Here is a 17,412-nt window from a genome sequence, read left to right as displayed (position 1 = left end):
CATATACCCCCAAGATGGAAGGGCATTCATTCCAAAATACGTATGCACCCCACTATTTATCGCAGCACTCAGTATAATAGCCAAATCGTGGAACCAACCTCGATGTCCAACAACAGATGAATGGATCATTAAGATGTGGTACATATACAGAATGGAATATTACATGGCAGTCAGAAACGATACAATCACAGACTTTGCAGCAACATGGATGGACTTAGATCATGTTATGTTAAACGAAGTAAGTCAGAAGACAAAAGATAAACACAGAATGGTGGCACTATTCTGAAACACCTAGAACATATAGTTTAAACACAAGTAATACCTAACAATCAAATAACAGGGTTTAACAGGGTAGAAACTTCGAACACTGTAACACTCAACATATACGTGGGAGCAGTGTCCAAAATTCATGAAAAAGGAGCAACACAAACACTTGACAACACATTATACCACAAAGAAAACAACAACAACAGAAACAACAGCATTAAGAGAACAGGTATGTATTCAGACTTCCAAAACAAAGGCCCACAATAATCCCTTAGAGTTCGTATACAGGAACACAAGTATAGAACACCAAGGAAAATCATGACTGCAATGGCAACATACCATAACACTATGTTTTAATGCCTTTATCTTACTATATTTTAAATAACCTCTCAGCTTTTCTGCCCACAGGCGCCCTTGGATACAAAGGGCGGACAAACTAAGATGGCAACTCGGGATACCACATGAGATACCGTATATAGCATGCACTACGAGAGGGCCACGAGAAAACTCTCTAACATATACTTTATCTCTAGGTTATACCTTCTTTTAGGAATTGAAGCACGTGACCAGTCAGACCACCGAAGCAGTGCCTGCGATGTACAGACTTAAACTACAGGCTCTATTCTTCGAACACATTCAACCTAACCAGCATTCCCTTGCTATTCTCTCCTCTCTTCTCACTACTTTTTTTTTTAATTCTATTCTTCTCTTTACTTTTTCCCCTTTCTCTTCTCCTTTTCTTTCTAAGGTATTTTCTCTTTTCTCTCCCTGCATACCCCTCCCATATACCTTCCCCTGTCTCCCATCTGGAAATCCAACTATCCCTTCACCCCTCAATTCCATCCAGATCTCCCACCATATTAAAACTCTTCGCCCTAATCCTCAATCTATTAGGCATCAAGACCGACCTCCTACCCAACGAAACAGTACCCAGCACCCAGGCGAGGGGACACCCAGTCAAACCCACACCTCGTCTCCTGCAAGAAAAGACAGCCAACTCCCTGCGGACTCATGCTGTGCGGCCTTCCCTACCAACTCCCCCTAACGTGGACTGTTTCTTGAAACCGGACCTAGGTCCAAAAGTATCCCCAACGCAAGAACTCTTCAAAGACCTCCCTGCCGCAAATTTTTACCAATCTGAAGATGTTCAGGGGGTGGGATAGGAAGATGCCTGGGAACCCACACACCACAAGAAACACCCAAAAGACAATGGGAAAAACTGTACCTCCAACATTGGCATAAGACTGGTAATACACCACCTCTTTACCTACTCTCCCCCAAATGTAAGGTAGTCTTTTGCACCACTTTGGTCCTTTAAAAACCTCACTAACTCACCTTAAATTTTTTTTATTTTTTTTTTAAATTTTTTTAATTAATTAATTTATTTTTTAAATGTTTGTCCTACATATACATTTGTGAGTGCATACATTTTTGTTTCCTTTTTTTTTCTTTTTCTTTTTCTCCTCGCTTTTGGGTATGTGACCTGTTTCTGTTATCCCCTCTGTCCACCCACAAATACACAGACATTATAATGTAGCACCACTTCCCCCTGCAAAGGCACACCAAATAAAGGGGAAATCTTACATAAAAAAAAAGAGCTCTTGTCTACTAGAGATGGGAACTCATAGTTGTTTACAATACAGGGATATCTCCTACCTTGAAAATATGTCATGTGGAATCAACTTAGACCTCAGGTGATTAGATACCATTCATCCAGCCTTGAACCCTGGATCCCAGACATAGAAACGGCACAGTTCCTCACAACAGCGGCAAGAAACAAATCCCAGCCGGGACAGCCTTAATACTGCGGGGTCAACAACAAGGGCCAACTCTAACATGATTTCCTGACAATGAGGAAAATCCGAGCATCCTGACCTTAGAGCAGATTAACCTACCTTACCAGCTAACGACAAGACAAAACCAGAAGTCTTGGCACCCTTTGGTAGGTCCAAAAGCCAAGATCGTGATTTATAGTTGACTGGCTGCTAGAACTACGACCAGACGGTATACATCTTGGGACCAAAAAAAAAAAAAAAAAAGCCCTAGTTTAGGGTTTGAACTATGACCTGCACAATAATCAGGATCCCCAGTCCCAAAGGTCCGGCAGAGAAAATTGTAACGGAACGGGACTTTTGGAAGCACAAAGAAAGACGCTATCCTAGGTGCCACCCTAGGATCAGTGCAAAGACCAAGATCACCAACCACAGAAGATGGATTAAAATGACACGGAGGTAACAGAACCTCTAGAACCACAAAGACTGACTTCATCATAAGTCCCACCTCAGGATCTGTGCAGATACTGAGACCTCTAAACACAGAACAGAAATCTTCCACACACCAAAAAAAAAAAAAAAAAAAAAAAAAACCACCACCGGGAGAGTAAAGGTTCCTGAGCAAAGTCTAGTGTTGATCCCATGACAGTATGCTCCAAGGACGGAGAAACCCCATATCTCTTAGGCCAAGGGAATTCCTTTTCGAATGACCCCAATATTTACTGTGCCTGGGCAGGAGGGAAAAAATAAAAATACAAAAAGCACAAAACCTTGGTTATTATCTATATATTTTTTTACCTCCATTTATTATTGTTATTATTATTTTTATTCACCTATCTATTTTGGTCGATTTCTCTGTTTGGGAGTGATTATTGAAATTGTCCCCAATCATACTTATATTTTCTCTTCCTTTCTTTTCTTTCGTTATGTGCTATGCCATGTTTCTCATTTCAAGACCATGGCGTGTTTTGTTTGTTTGTATGTTTTTGTTTGGTTTTTGTTTGTTTTGCTTTTTGTTGTTTGTTTGTTTGCCTGTTTTTTTTTGTGGTGCTTATCGATATAGCTCAAGCCCTCACTGGATATTTGACACTTCTTTTGGTACTGGTGGAGTGTTTCACCTTCTTTTTCTCCATCTCTCAAATCGATGAGGAGAGCCTCTGGAAGGATTCCACCCAGTTTCGGGGTACTAGACCCTTACCCCAGTTTATTACTTTTCTCTTTTTCAAACAAAACCACGCAACTTGAACTAGCTAGTCCTGCCTCCAGTTAGAGGGGGAACTAAGGGAGGCATCAAGACCAAACAGGTGCAAGACTACTAAGTTGTGGGTTAGATACAGAGGGGACCACATATTCTAGCCGACCTGGGGTGAGGGAAGAGGAAATGGGAGGTAGGACAGAAACGGTGGTGTAGGGAGGACAATTTGGTGATGGGAATCCCCCCTGATTTTATATAAATATGTACCTAAAATATTATTGTCAACACTATGTAAACCACTATGATCAAAATTTAAAAAAAAAGGGTAAAAAAAAAAAGACTTAAATGGTTAAATGAAGTTATACATTTTCGAGGCACGGAGTCACAGAGAATTGTAAGGGGAAACAAGACAGACTAAAGGGAGGAGCAAAGACAGATCACATTATCAAGCAACACAAGTATGTGAATATGTAGGGAAAAGAGCAGTGTGCCTTTTCTTGAATTTGTGCACAAAATAAAGACTAGAGGTAGAACAGAAGGTCCAATAACAGGTTAAAATAAACATCAATTAACTCAGTCTATTTTCCTGGTTTTGACTTTAAGATGAGAAAGTCCAACTGTTTATATGCTAAAGTGAAAGAGAAAATAAAATCAGAGGTTTTGAAAAGATTGAAAAGAAAAGGACTGACTCTCAGGAGAAAAAATCTAACTTAAGAGATGGGAGTAAGAGAAATAATGCAGGGAGGTGGTAGAGTTATTTCAGATATAAAAAATGGGAAGGAGATCAAATAAGCAAATAAGTAGAGCAATATGGTTGGTTGAATGGATGGGTGATTTGATAAACACAATTTATAAGTATTTTTCAGTTCATAAATAATAGGCTTTTAAACTTGTGATCCCAAATCAATTTTAGTTGTTGTCTCCTAGAAGAGAAATGGAAAAGAAAGAGACACATTCTAACACAGTAGAAGGATTCTCATGGTTGCAGAGGGGGTTCTTCAAAAGCTTCTGAAAATCTCTATTACATGTTATTTGGCTGATTCAGACACTGCCTCTGCATCAATATAAATTTATAAGAGCATAACCAAGGCAGGTTGACAGGTTCTTTGTATATTTCCTTCAAATACAGTAAGTATAGCTCGCATTTACTAGAAATTCAGAGTATGCTCTAAATGGAAAATATATCATCTGCCATATTTAATAAGGATATTTCTGTGTGAGAGGTCAGGAAACTGGTTCATTCTAAAGCCATTATAAGAAGGCTTAGGAATCCTGGATCACTTATCTTTTCTTCTCATGTTATTACCAGATCTGGTGTCACCTGAGTTCAGCACTTTTAAGTGACAAAGTCAACTATATTGTGCCATTTTCAGGATGTAAAATGGAATGGTGGAACAGAGAAGGGCAAGGACAAGACAGATCCATAAAGAGGAGGTGGAAGGATGTCCTGTGTCTCTGGAAGGTGCTCTCCCAGCTGTCCTGTTTACTCACAGCCTGAGCTCAGATTCCAGCATTAGAGAGTTCCTTTTCCTGGTCACCAGCTGCTCCTGCATCCTTACAGGCTGTAAGCCAAATCCAGGTCTAAAAATTTCCCACTCATCTAGGGATTATTTGGAAGTGAAAATGATGTAATAATTGAAACTTGTTGGCTACGTGTGTGTCACTCTTAGTTTAAAAATGACATGGAAGCCATGCTAGTACTGGTGTCAAATTTTACTCTCAAATACATAGATATAGGAGAACAGTCCTTCCTCTGTTTAGGCTACTAAACTACTCTAGAACTGAGGAATATTAGTAGAGTTCACAAATTACAAAAATCAGAGGTTCATATTAGGGAGACTGGTAAAAGAGGAAAACTAACATGAAAGAATTTTACTTGAAACAGCATAGCATAACTGAGGAAGCAATGGGCTGAAATTCAAGTGAAATGGGAGAGGAAGTTTGAAATTGCTGCATTTTCTTTTAATTATTAATTGAATGCTGTCTCAAAACTTTTATTTTGAAGTGTACCTTTGTAGTGTTTTTGAGCAGTTTTATAGTTTTAGTAAATAATAGTGATTTTACAACTTTATTAGTTGGAAGATGTGATTCAAATTGAATTAACCATACTATTAGCTTGTTTTGCCTTGCTTTTAGGGACTTTTGAGTTGATTCTTAGCTGATATAAGCTCTATCAATATAGACTGCAGCTATTAGGTAAAATACCAGGCCTGTAGAGCAAACCAGACATTAGGGGCACCCACGTCCCCTTCCCTAGCGCTGACCCTCCACAAGACATCTTAGAAGGTCACAAGAGGGAGGGACTGAAATAAGAAGGTCCTTGAAAGGGATGACTACAGGTTGTTACTATTTAATCAACAACCTAAACAGTGGTGGGCAACCTTTTTTTTTTTTCAACTGAGCCAAATCTCGCCAAAACCATGATTGAAATTTATTTTGAGAGCCACACAGGGCGTGCACTGACAGAGGCTAGGAGCAGAGTCCTGACTCCTGGAGCAGCCACCCGGCACACAGAAGAGCCGCATTAAAACGTGGAAAGAGGGGCCGGAGAGATAGCATGGAGGTAAGGCGTTTGCCTTTCATGCAGGAGGTCATCGGTTCAAATCCCGGCATCCCATATGGTCCCCCGTGCCTGCCAGGAACAATTTCTGAGCCTGGAGCCAGGAATAATCTCTGAGCACTGCCGGGTGTGACCCAAAAACCACAAAAAAAAAAAAAAAAAGTGGAAAGAGCCGCATATGGCTCGAGAGCTGCGAGCTGCGGCTTGCCAACCACTGACTAAAGCACACAGATCAGAACCCACCCAAAGACTACCTGAATGGTCCAACCCATATCTCTGCATTCCATCAGAATGAGGTGATGGTTTCTTCCCTGACCCTGGGATCCCTCCTGGGCCCTGGGCTGTCCCCAACCTTGGGTCTTCCCCAGGCTTGGCTTTCCTAGTTCCTTGGACTGGGAAGGGCTCCGAATCTCTGCCCTTCCTGAGGAGGCTGCACAGCCTCCATGACAAGGGCCAGTACACATAACAGTCTCAGCACACTCTTCTCTCTTTCTCATTTATTGAATTGCAAATTTGTTGATGATTGAGCTTTAGTTATACAATATTCAAGCACCCATCCCTTCACCAGTGTTCATTTCCCTTCACCAAAGTCCTCAGCTTCCTTCCCAACCTTCAGCCTGCCTCTAAGGCAGGAACTTTTTCTTTTTTTCCATTAGGATTAGTGGTTTTCAATAATTTTTTTCTGAAATGGTATCATCCTTGTCACTTTACCTCCTTTCAGTACTCAGAAAGTGATCACTTTCTCTTAAAATTATTATAGTAATTCCTATCTTTGCAGCCCTCCCTTACTGTGGCAAACTTTCTACCAAGGACAGGTTCTCCTGTCATTCCATACTTAGTTTCTTTCTCTGACCTATTTCACTTAGCATAATACACTACATGTCTATCCAGGTATTAGAAAATTTTATAAATCCATCTTTTCTGATGGCTACATGTGTAGATACACCATATTTTATTTTTCTTTATTTTGGTTTGTTTGTTTTATCAGCCTACTTTTTTAATGTACAAAAACTGCATTAAAACATCAGTATGAAAGAGTGTTCCCACCACACATTATACATTGTTCTGTTCTTGGCACTTAGAATGTTCCCAGATTTTGTTTAATATGAAAAGTAGTGCCATGAAGAAAGAAATGCAGAGGGCTTTTCTGTATTGTGTTTTTGGGGCCCTTAGGATATATTCTCAGAAGTGAAATGTCTGTAATGTATGGGAGATAAATCCCTATTTCTTTGAGGAAAGTCTATATTGTTTTCCAAGATGATTGGACTAGTCAGTATTCCCTATGACAGTATAGTGATGAGGTAACATGTCTGCCATCCTGGATGTAGGAAAATTCCATGCATACTCTGGTTGTAGTTTCCTGTATCAGTTTTCCTTTGGTATAGCCAGCAGTACCACACCTCCTGCCATATGACTTTAAAAATTGTGGTTTTATTGACATAATAATTGTCATTTTAGGTTTACAAAAAACAACCTATAAAATTATATTAGTTTTAGGTATGCAGCATGCTGATTTAATCTGACTATATATCATGAAATGACCACCCTGGTGCATCTGGTTAACACCCGACACCTCACATAGTTGCAATTTGTTTTCTTAGTGGAGATTTTTTTCACTTTTATTTACTTTATTTAATGAGCATATATCACGTAGCATAGTTTACTTAGATAATCATAACCCATTTATTTCCAGGTAAGTGGAAGAGAAATTATTTAAAGAACGCAAAAATGAAGAGGAAAAAAAAGAGTATAGCGGCAAGAAAATTTGTGAAATACTTGTATTTCTAATGATATCATTAAGTCATTGTCATAAAGTTTAGTAAGTCCTTGTTGATAGTTGACCGTCGTGTTACTTTATTTGTTTCTGAACATTAGGTGGCTTCAGAGAAGCATTGACATATAAATTGCTTTGTTCCTATGGGGATAAAAGTATTTAAAAATGAAGTTGTCGCCTTTGCCCTCGCCTCTCCCCCTGTCGTGTCTGTGAGGTTCCAGAGGCGGCACCAGGTGGGAGACTGTCCTTTGCCTGCGCCCCTCCCCTTGTCATGGCTGTGAGGTCTCCCTGGGCAGCAGTTGCCAGGGGACTTCCTGCTGCCTCCTCCCCTCCCCCTGTCGCATCTCGAGATCTCTAGCGCCCCCAGCTGGGATGGACTAGGAACCATAGACGAGAGGGATTTTCAACAAAGGCCTGAAAGTGGCAGAGCTCCACTGACTTCCAGGTAGGGGAGGGCAAGTAGAGGGCAAAGGAGCCAGGCTCAACAGTGCCCCCCACCACTGTAGCTCGGAGCGGTACTGCACTGGCTGGCAGCAAGAGTAGGGAACACTAACCAGGCTCCCTCTAGAGGCACACTAGAGGCCAAACTTCAGCCAGCCCACCCAACAGTCCCACTCGGAGCTGCAATCCAGAGAAGGGACCCAGCCCCACATCTCAGGGAGCAAAAGCAGGCCAAAATCAGAAGACACTGCTCTCCAAGCCACACCAATATACATAAAATCATGGGTAAACTGAGGAGGAATCTAACAGCTGGAGATACAGAAAGAACTCCTACTAAGTTCCCAAGTCCACCAAAACACACAGATCCAAGAGATGAAGATTTAAAAGCAGCCATGAGAAAGGAAATGCAAGCTATGGTATAGGAAATGAGAGAATCTCTAGCCACCGAGTTCAAGAAATCCATGGAGGAAGAAATTAGCCAAATTAAAGAAGATCTGATACAGAATATGAGAGACTCCATACAAAAGCAATTAAAGAAATTAACAGACACCATAAAAAGCCAGATGAGCAGAATCGCAGAGATGGAGAAGCACATAGTAGTACTTGAAGGAAAACTGCAAACCAAAAATGACCAGGAAACCAACAAGGAATTAAGAGGCAAGGCACTGGAAGGAAAAGTCCAGTACTTAATGAACAAAGACAAAAGAAATAATCTAAGAATTGTAGGTATACCAGAAGGGGAGGAAACAGGGAATGGGGAAGAATAAGTAGTTAGGGAAATAATAGCAGAAAACTTCCCCACCCTTTGAAAAGAGGACTCTGCAAATCCAGGAATTGAAAAGAGTCCCTAATAAAATAGATCCTAATAAACCAAAACCAAGACATATTATAATCCAAATGGCAAAGAAAAAAGAGAAAGATGAACTCCTTAAAGCAATAAGGGAAAAAAAGAACCTCAAGTAGAAAGGAAGGGACATAAGAATCAAACAAGATCTCCCATTTGAAACAATTCAAGCAAGAAGACAGTGGAATGACATATTTAAATGACTGAATGAAAGAAATTTCCAGCCTAGGGTACAATACCCAGCAAAACTGTCATTCATATAGGATGGTAGCCTAAAGACATTCTCAAACAAAAACAAGCTTGCAGTATTTGTGCAAAAAAACCAATCCTAAATGACCTACTCACAGATAAAATACACAATCCAAACCCCCGATTGTAACAACAACCACCCTACACAACACAACTGCACAAGAGCCCTCTCTGTCAATAATCTCCCTAAATGTTAATGGACTAAACTCTCCCATTAAACAACACATAGTAGAGAACTGGATTAAAAAAGCTAAACCGGCCTTCTGCTGCCTTCAAGAAGCACACCTACAAGTACAGGACAGGCATAGGCTTAGAAAAAAAGGATGGAAATAAATCTTTCAAGCCAATGGAAAACAAAAAAGAGCAGGGACAGTCATTCTTATATCAGACCAAATTCCATTCAACCTCGAGAAAGTGATCAGAGACAAAGAGGGTCACTACATACTAATCAGGGGAACAATAGATCAAGAGGTACTAACCCTGATCAATATGTATGCACCTAATGTAGAGTCAGCAAAATATGTGAGCCAGCTGCTCACTAACTTGTATAAACACATGGCAGGAAATGTGATAATACTAGGAGATTTCAACACTCCACTATCACCACTGGACAGATCCAGTAGACAACAAAATAGCAAAGAAATAAGAGCCCTAAATGAAAAATTAGAAGATCTAGGGCTAATAGACTTATATAGGGCTCTCTATCCCCAGAAAACAGAATACACATTCTTCTTAAGCCCTTATGGAACCTTCTCCAGAATAGACCATGTCTTAGGATACAAATCAAACCTATATAAGACCCCAAATGTAAGGATTATTAGAAGCACCCTATCAGATCACTATGCAACAGAGGTAAAAATTAATTGCAAGAAGAAGCAATGGAGAAAAACTAATACTTGGAGATTAAACAACACACTGCTCAAAAACAGCTGGATCAAAGAGCAAACCAAGGAAGAAATAAAAAGATTCCTTGAGACAAACGATAATGAAGAGACAACTTGTCAAAATTTGTAGGACACAGCAAAAGCAGGAATTAGAGGGAAACTCATATCAATACAGGCCTATGTCAAGAAAGAGGAAAATGACAAAATCAACAGTTTAAAGGTTCATCTCAAGGAATTGGAACAACAGCAGCAAAGAAATCCAACCACAACCAGAAGGCAAGAAATAATAAAAACCAGAGCAGAAATAAACAACATAGAAACTAAAAAAAAAAACAATACAAAAAATCAATGAGTCCAAGAGTTGGTTTTTTGAAAAAATCAACAAGATAGACAAACCACTGGCAAAACTCACCAAAAAAAAAATGGAAAAATACCCAAATCAGTAGGATCACAAATGAAAGGGGAGAGATTACAACAGAATCCCAAGAAATACAACATATCATGAGATCATATTATGAACAACTATACTCAGTTAGGCTAGAGAACCCAACGGAAATCGACAGATTCCTGGAAAATTATCATCTCCCAAGATTGGAAAAGGAAGACATATAAAGCCTAAACAGACCAATAATGTCAGAGGAAATTGATGATGTAATTAAGAAACTCCCTAAGAACAAAAGTCCAGGACCAGATGGATTTACAGGTGAATTCTATCAAACATTCAAAGAAGACTTACTGCCACTTTTCCACAGGCTCTTTCAAACCATCGAAAAAACAGGAATTCTTCCCAACTCTTTTTATGAGGCTAATATCACACTCATTTCCAAAGATGGCAAAGACACCACCAAGAAAGAAAACTACAGACTAATCTCTCTAATGAACATAGATGCAAAGATACTCAACAAAATCTTAACAAACCGAATCCAGCACTTCATCAAAAAGATCATACACCATGACCAAGTGGGTTTTATACCAGGAATGCAAGGTTGGTTCAACATACGCAAATCAATCAACATCATACATCACATCAACAACAAAAATATAAAAAACCACATGATCATATCAATCGATGCAGAGAAGGCGTTTGACAAAATCCAACACCCTTTCATGTTGAAGACACTTAGAAAAATAGGGTTAGAAGGAACCATCCTGAAGATAGTTACAGCAATCTATAAAAAGCCCACAGCCAACATTAACCTTAATGGCGAAAAACTAGAAGCATTTCCTCTAAGGTCAGGAACTAGGCAAGGCTGTCCACTCTCTCCACTCTTATTCAATATAATCTTAGAAATCCTTGCAATCACAATCAGACAAGAGAAGGGAATAAAAGGGATTCAAATTGGGAAAGAGGAACTCAAACTATTTCTTTTTGCAGATGATATGATGATATACATGGAAAACCCTAAAGAGTCCACAGTAAAACTCCTAGAAACAATTAACCATTACAGCAAAGTGGCTGGTTATAAAGTCAATGCACAAAAGACAGTAGCATGTCTCTATACAAATAACGAAGCTGAAGAGACAGAGATTAAAAATACAATTCTACTTAAAATAGTTTCAAAAAATATCAAGTACCTAGGATTCAACCTTACAAGGGAAGTGAAGGATTTATACCAGGGAAATTTTAAAACACTTCAGAAAGAAATTGAAGAGGATCTAAGGAAATGGAAGAACACCCAATGCTCATGGGTAGGTAGAATCAACATAATCAAAATGACGACCTACCCAAACTTCTATATAGATTTAATGCAATCCCCATCCAAATCCATGCATCATTCTTTCAAGACTTAGAACGATTAATCATAAAATTCATCTGGAACCATAAAAGACCCAGGATAGCCAAACAGATATTGAAAAACAAGAAGTTGGGTGGCATTTCTTTACCTAATCTGAAGCTATACTATAAAGCCATAGTGATCAAAACAGCATGGTACTGGAACAAAAACAGAGCCTCAGACCAGTGGGTTAAAACAGAATTTCCAGACATAAATCCCCAGATATACAGTCAACTAATATTTGACAATAGAGCCAAGAACTTGAAATGGAACAAAGAATGTCTCTTCAACAAATGGTGTTGGTACAACTGGAAAACCATTTGTAAGAAACTGAAAATTGACCCATACCTCACTCCTTATACAAAAGTCAACTCAAAATGGATTAAAGACCTTGAAATTAGATCAGAATCTATAAAGTTTATTGAGGAAAAATAGGGAGAACACTCGAAGACCTACATATTAAAAAAGTCTTTGAGGATGGAACACCAATGGCAAGGATTTTAGCATAATATATATATAGCAAACATAAATAAATGGAATTACATCAAATTAAGAAGCTTCTGCATGGCAAGCAAACCCAACTCAAGACAAAAAGACAGCTAACTGAATGGGAAAAAATTTTCGCATTCAACACATCAGATAAGGGGCTGATAACCAGAATATACAAAGCACTCAGAAAGCTGAGTCCCCCCAAACCAAATAAAGCCATAGAAAAATGGCGAGATGAAATGAATAGACACTTCTCCCAGGAAGACCAAAAGATGGCCAACAAACACATGAAAGCATGCTCACCTTCACTCATCATTAGGGAAATCCAAATCAAGACAACAATGAGGTACCACCTTACACCAGTGAGGATGGCCCACATCAAAAATAATGGGAGCAATCTGTGTTGGCGGGGATGCAGTATGAAAGGCACTCTCATCCACTGCTGGTGAGAGTTCCCCCTAGTCCAACACCTATGGAGAACAGTCCGGAGTGTGCTCAAGAAGCTCATAATTGAGCTTCCATTTGACCCAGCAATTGCTCTCCTAGGTATCTATTCCCAAGTCGGAGGGATATTCATCCCAAAGTATGTGTGCACCCCACTATTTATCGCAGCACTCAGTATAATAGCCAAGTCTTGGAACCAACCTAGATGTCCAACAATAGATGAGTGGATTATTAAGATGTGCTATCTGTACACAATGGAATAGTACATGGCAGTAAGAAATGATACAATCACAGACTTTGCAGCAATGTGGATGGACCTAGAACATATTATGTTAAATGAAGCAAGCCAGAAGATGAAAGATAAACACAGAATGATAGCACTATTCTGAAATACCTAGAATATACACCAGATATACACCCAATACCCCCACATTAAATAACAGGGTGTAACAGGATAGAAACCTCAAACACAGTAATAATCACCATATACTGGGGAGTATAGCCCAAAACAAAGGGGAGAGAAACAACACAAAGTCCAACTACACATTATATCATAAAGAAACGAGCAACAACAGAAACAGCAGCATAGAGAGAACAGGTAGGTAATTATCATTTTACTACAAAGGCCCATAATAATTTACTAGGGATCATATATAGGATTACAGGTAAAGATTACAATGGGAACTTACTGAGTCCGATGGAAACATTTCAAAACATTATATTTGAACGCCTTATCCTTACTACTATTAAAATAACCTCTCAGTTTTTCTGTCCATAGGGGTTCCTGAATACAAAGTGTGAACATCTATGGTGGTACCTCGGTGCTCAGTCACACAAGGCACCGTACTCTGCTTGAAGCATGAAAATGGCCAGATAAAACTCTTTAATATACCCTTTATCTCTAGATTATGCCTTCTTTTAGGACCTGAAGCACAGAACCAGCCAAATCACCAAAGCAACAACCAAGACTTATGGATTTTTACCACAAGGCCCAAGCATCGAACCCTTTCAACCAAACTAACATGCCTTGCTCTTATAGCCTCTCTTCTCATTACTTCGTATTTTTGTTGCTTTTGGTGTTTGATTGTTGGTTTGTTTTGTTTTGTCTTGTTTTTCCTATTCTCTCTTCTTGTCTCCCTCTTCTTCCACCTTCTTTTCCTCACTATCATCAACTCAATCTATGTCAAATAAAAACCACATGGTTACCTCTTCTATAGGAAAGGAATGCGGACATAAAATGTGCTGTGGACAAAACTGAAAAGGGTAAACACGTATATAGATAGACCTCACTAACATAATGGTCAGTACTCGAGACACAAAACCTATACATACCCAAAAGATGATCTATTAAATGTTTCCTTTCCTTACAAGTACTATAATTAGTACTCAGAGTACCTCCTGCTCTCCACACCTCTCTACATTAATATACACCTAAGCTAACTTCTATATGTTTATATGTGTGCAGGAGCATACAGAGACAGAAATTCTCCTTAAGGGACAAACCTAAACCACAAACAACTCATACCTATACCCTATGTAACCCATCCCATAGACTATCCCCTCTCCCTCCTCCAGAAATCCGATTATCCCTTCACCCCTCAATCCCACCCCCAATATCCCCACCACACTCTAACTCTTCATCCTCAGCTCTTAATCCACTAGGCACCAAGAAAGACCTCCTACCACAACGAGCCAGTAACCACTACCCAAGTGACGAGACACCCACTCAAGCTCTCACCTCGTTCCCGGCAAGAAAATAAAACCAACATCCTGACAGACTCATGCAGTGTGGCCCTCCTCTAATCACCTCTCCCTAATGTGGACTGTGGCTTGATACCAGAATTAGTTCCAAAGGACCCCCACTTCAAGAATTCTGCCCAAGACCTCCCTGCCTGGACCCCACACCTCATAAGGAAATCTCAAAAGACAAGTGGGAACCCTATTCTTTCATCATAAGTATAGACCTATATAACACTAACTCTTATCCTGTTTCTCCACAAATATAAAGTGATCTCCTGTATTACTTTCTCTCCCTTTACTCTGTTTTTTTTCTTTTCTTTTTTATTCTTGTTAGATTCTTCTGTTTGTTTTGCCTTGTTTTAGTTTTTCTTATTGGATTTGATTTGTTTTTGCTTTGTTTGGGTCACTCCTGGCAGCACTCGGAGGGTGCTCCTGGCTCTGTACTTGGAGAACTTCCCTGGAGGGCACGGGGGACCATTTGAGATGCCGGGTTCTGAGCCACTGCCCTTCTGCAGAAAGGACAGATGCCTGATCTCCATGCTATCTCTCCTGGCCCCACTTTATCCCCTTAATTACATCTTTTATTTAATCTTCTTTTTTTTTAAAGAAACTTTTTTTCCTTTAGATATGTGTGAGCATATATATTCTTAGTTTTTGTCAGAAGTCTGGTTTCTTTTCTCTCCACCCCCCAAATCCACCAGCAATATAATGTAGCACCACTTCCTCCTGCAAAGACATATTAAACAAAGGGGAAATTGTATGTATAAAAACAAGCTCTTATCTACTAGGGATAAGAACTCATACTTGTTTACAACACAGGGACATCTCCCACCCTAAATGTATGTCATGTGGAAACAACTTAGGCTCCAGGGAACTAGACACTGACCTTTCAGCCTTAACTCCCGGATCCCAGACATAGATACGACAGAGTTCTCCGCAACAGCTCAAGGAACCAAATCCCCTCCAGGGCATTTACAATGCTGCTCTTACACCAACATGAGCCAGTCCTAAATTGATAACCTGACAAGGAGGAAATGGGAACAACTTGATCTAAGAGCAAGTTGTCCTCCCTCATCAGCTATCGATAAGACAAAATCAGAGAACAGGTCACCCTTTGATATGTGCAAAAGCCAAGATCGCTATATACTGGTTGTTGCAACCAAGACTGGACAGTACACATCCAGGGACCAACAACAGCAACAACAGCAACAAAAAGCTCTAGCCTAGCTTTTAGTATACAATCTGTTCAACAAACAAGAACCTTTTATCCATGTGCATTTTTATTTGAGAAACTAATGCTGATAACACACCTACTGCCTGCCTATTTCTTATTAGCTCTCAATTTTTTTGTTTCTCTCTAATCTTCCCTCTCTGCCTCCCACTCCTCTTCTCCATTCTTCTCTGCTTTTACTTGTATGAGTCCAATGAGCAAATCAAGAGAATGGAAAAAACAATAGCTGGCTCTAGTTTATATGTATTTCATAATGGATGAACATTCATCATCACAATAAGGAGTAAAGTTCAAATACAACAAAAAAGATCACTTCAAATAATAAACCACGAGAACATTTTTCAATTGAAATTGTAACTATGAAGAGATGTCCAGTAGCACTAATATTTATTAATTAATAATATTAATAATGAATTAACTATTAATTAATTAATATGTATATCTTAGATAAAATACCTAACCAAATTAAACAGCAAGATTATATCATAAAAATAGTATAGATAAATACAAATTGGTGTATATGGCACATATGTATAAATATGCATGATATAAATGTAAATATACATATGTGGTATATAAACTATATAGGTATATATATATATATTAGTGATATATATGTGTATATATGTGTACATATTCACCTTAAAAGCTGGTACTAAAGCAAGGCTTTATATATATGTATATGTATATATATGCAGCATTTTGTTTTACTACACTCAGAATTTATCATCTATCTGTGACCAAGGATGCTGACTGTGATTCTCAGAGTCTGGGTTTTCTGAGGACATAAGGTCCTGACTTGGACATAGATCTGCCCTAGTCCTCCTAGTTTGTTCATATGCTTGGAAGGAGCTGAACTTTGAGCTTCCTGAAAGGACATTTTACCTAATGAATATAGATTTTAGTTTGGAAGGTTGATAAATATTTGAAGAATATATATTTTGAAGACTATAATTATTGTGTAATGTGAATGTAGAACTAAAAGTGACTCAAATGTTACATACATTTTACTACAGAAAGAAAAGGTTTCATTTTTGCACTGATTAAAATTACATCAGGCAAAATAATCTATTTTTTATTATTTTAGTATTTAGAATATTGAACTTTGATAGTTGCTGTGTCGTGGAAGCATTTTGAAGACATGTAAAATTGTAACCCTAAACCTATATGCAGTCATGTTAGCTAGTTACCTTAATTAACAAAATACAAATATATAAAAGTAATATGTCACTTGGACTCTGGATTTTGGAGTGCAAAACAGTGTTGGTACCTGTTTTTTTCACTAACTTCTCCACGTTTCTCTGTACAAAGCCCTCCTCCCTGGTCCTCAGATTCCAAATTAGCAAGCCTGGCTCATCAGCTCTCCAAGGTCCTGTTCTTCCTTGAACACATTTACCCTTAGTTGTTTTTACTCTGGAGAAGACTGTGCTCTCTTAAACATGTATTTCTTCTCTGTATCGTCATATCTCTTAAATTAAATTCTGCTCAATTCAATCCATTTTGCTTCACACACACTCACACACAAACCAGCAAAACTTGGCGAACCACCTTTAACTCACAGAGGAGTACAGCAGTGTGGTTCATGCTTCTTCAGGAATGGCTTTCTGTGCCAGAGGCCTCCCTGCTGAGCCCGGCCAACATGATGCAGGCATCTGTTGGCCCCATAGGTCAGCACTGTCCAGTGTCCTCTACTAGGAGAGGATCTGAGAGGGGCACCTAAAAAATGAGCCATCAGGGCATGCCTCCA

At 39.1% G+C, this 17,412-nt stretch overlaps 1 protein-coding gene and 1 long non-coding RNA gene across 5 annotated transcripts in view; one reads left to right on the top strand and one right to left on the bottom strand.

Annotated features, from left to right (window-relative positions):
- Positions 1-17,412, top strand: part of LOC126013249 (arylacetamide deacetylase-like) — a 184,390-nt gene that overhangs the window by 112,523 nt on the left and 54,455 nt on the right. The gene's annotated exons all lie outside the window — the stretch shown is intronic.
- LOC126013276 (uncharacterized) overlaps positions 1-17,412 on the bottom strand; it is a 234,190-nt gene that overhangs the window by 162,708 nt on the left and 54,070 nt on the right. The gene's annotated exons all lie outside the window — the stretch shown is intronic.

Source organism: Suncus etruscus, chromosome 7 (assembly GCF_024139225.1).
Source record: "Suncus etruscus isolate mSunEtr1 chromosome 7, mSunEtr1.pri.cur, whole genome shotgun sequence".
NCBI classification, from domain to species: domain Eukaryota; kingdom Metazoa; phylum Chordata; class Mammalia; order Eulipotyphla; family Soricidae; genus Suncus; species Suncus etruscus.
This window is presented reverse-complemented; position numbering and strand designations above follow the sequence as displayed.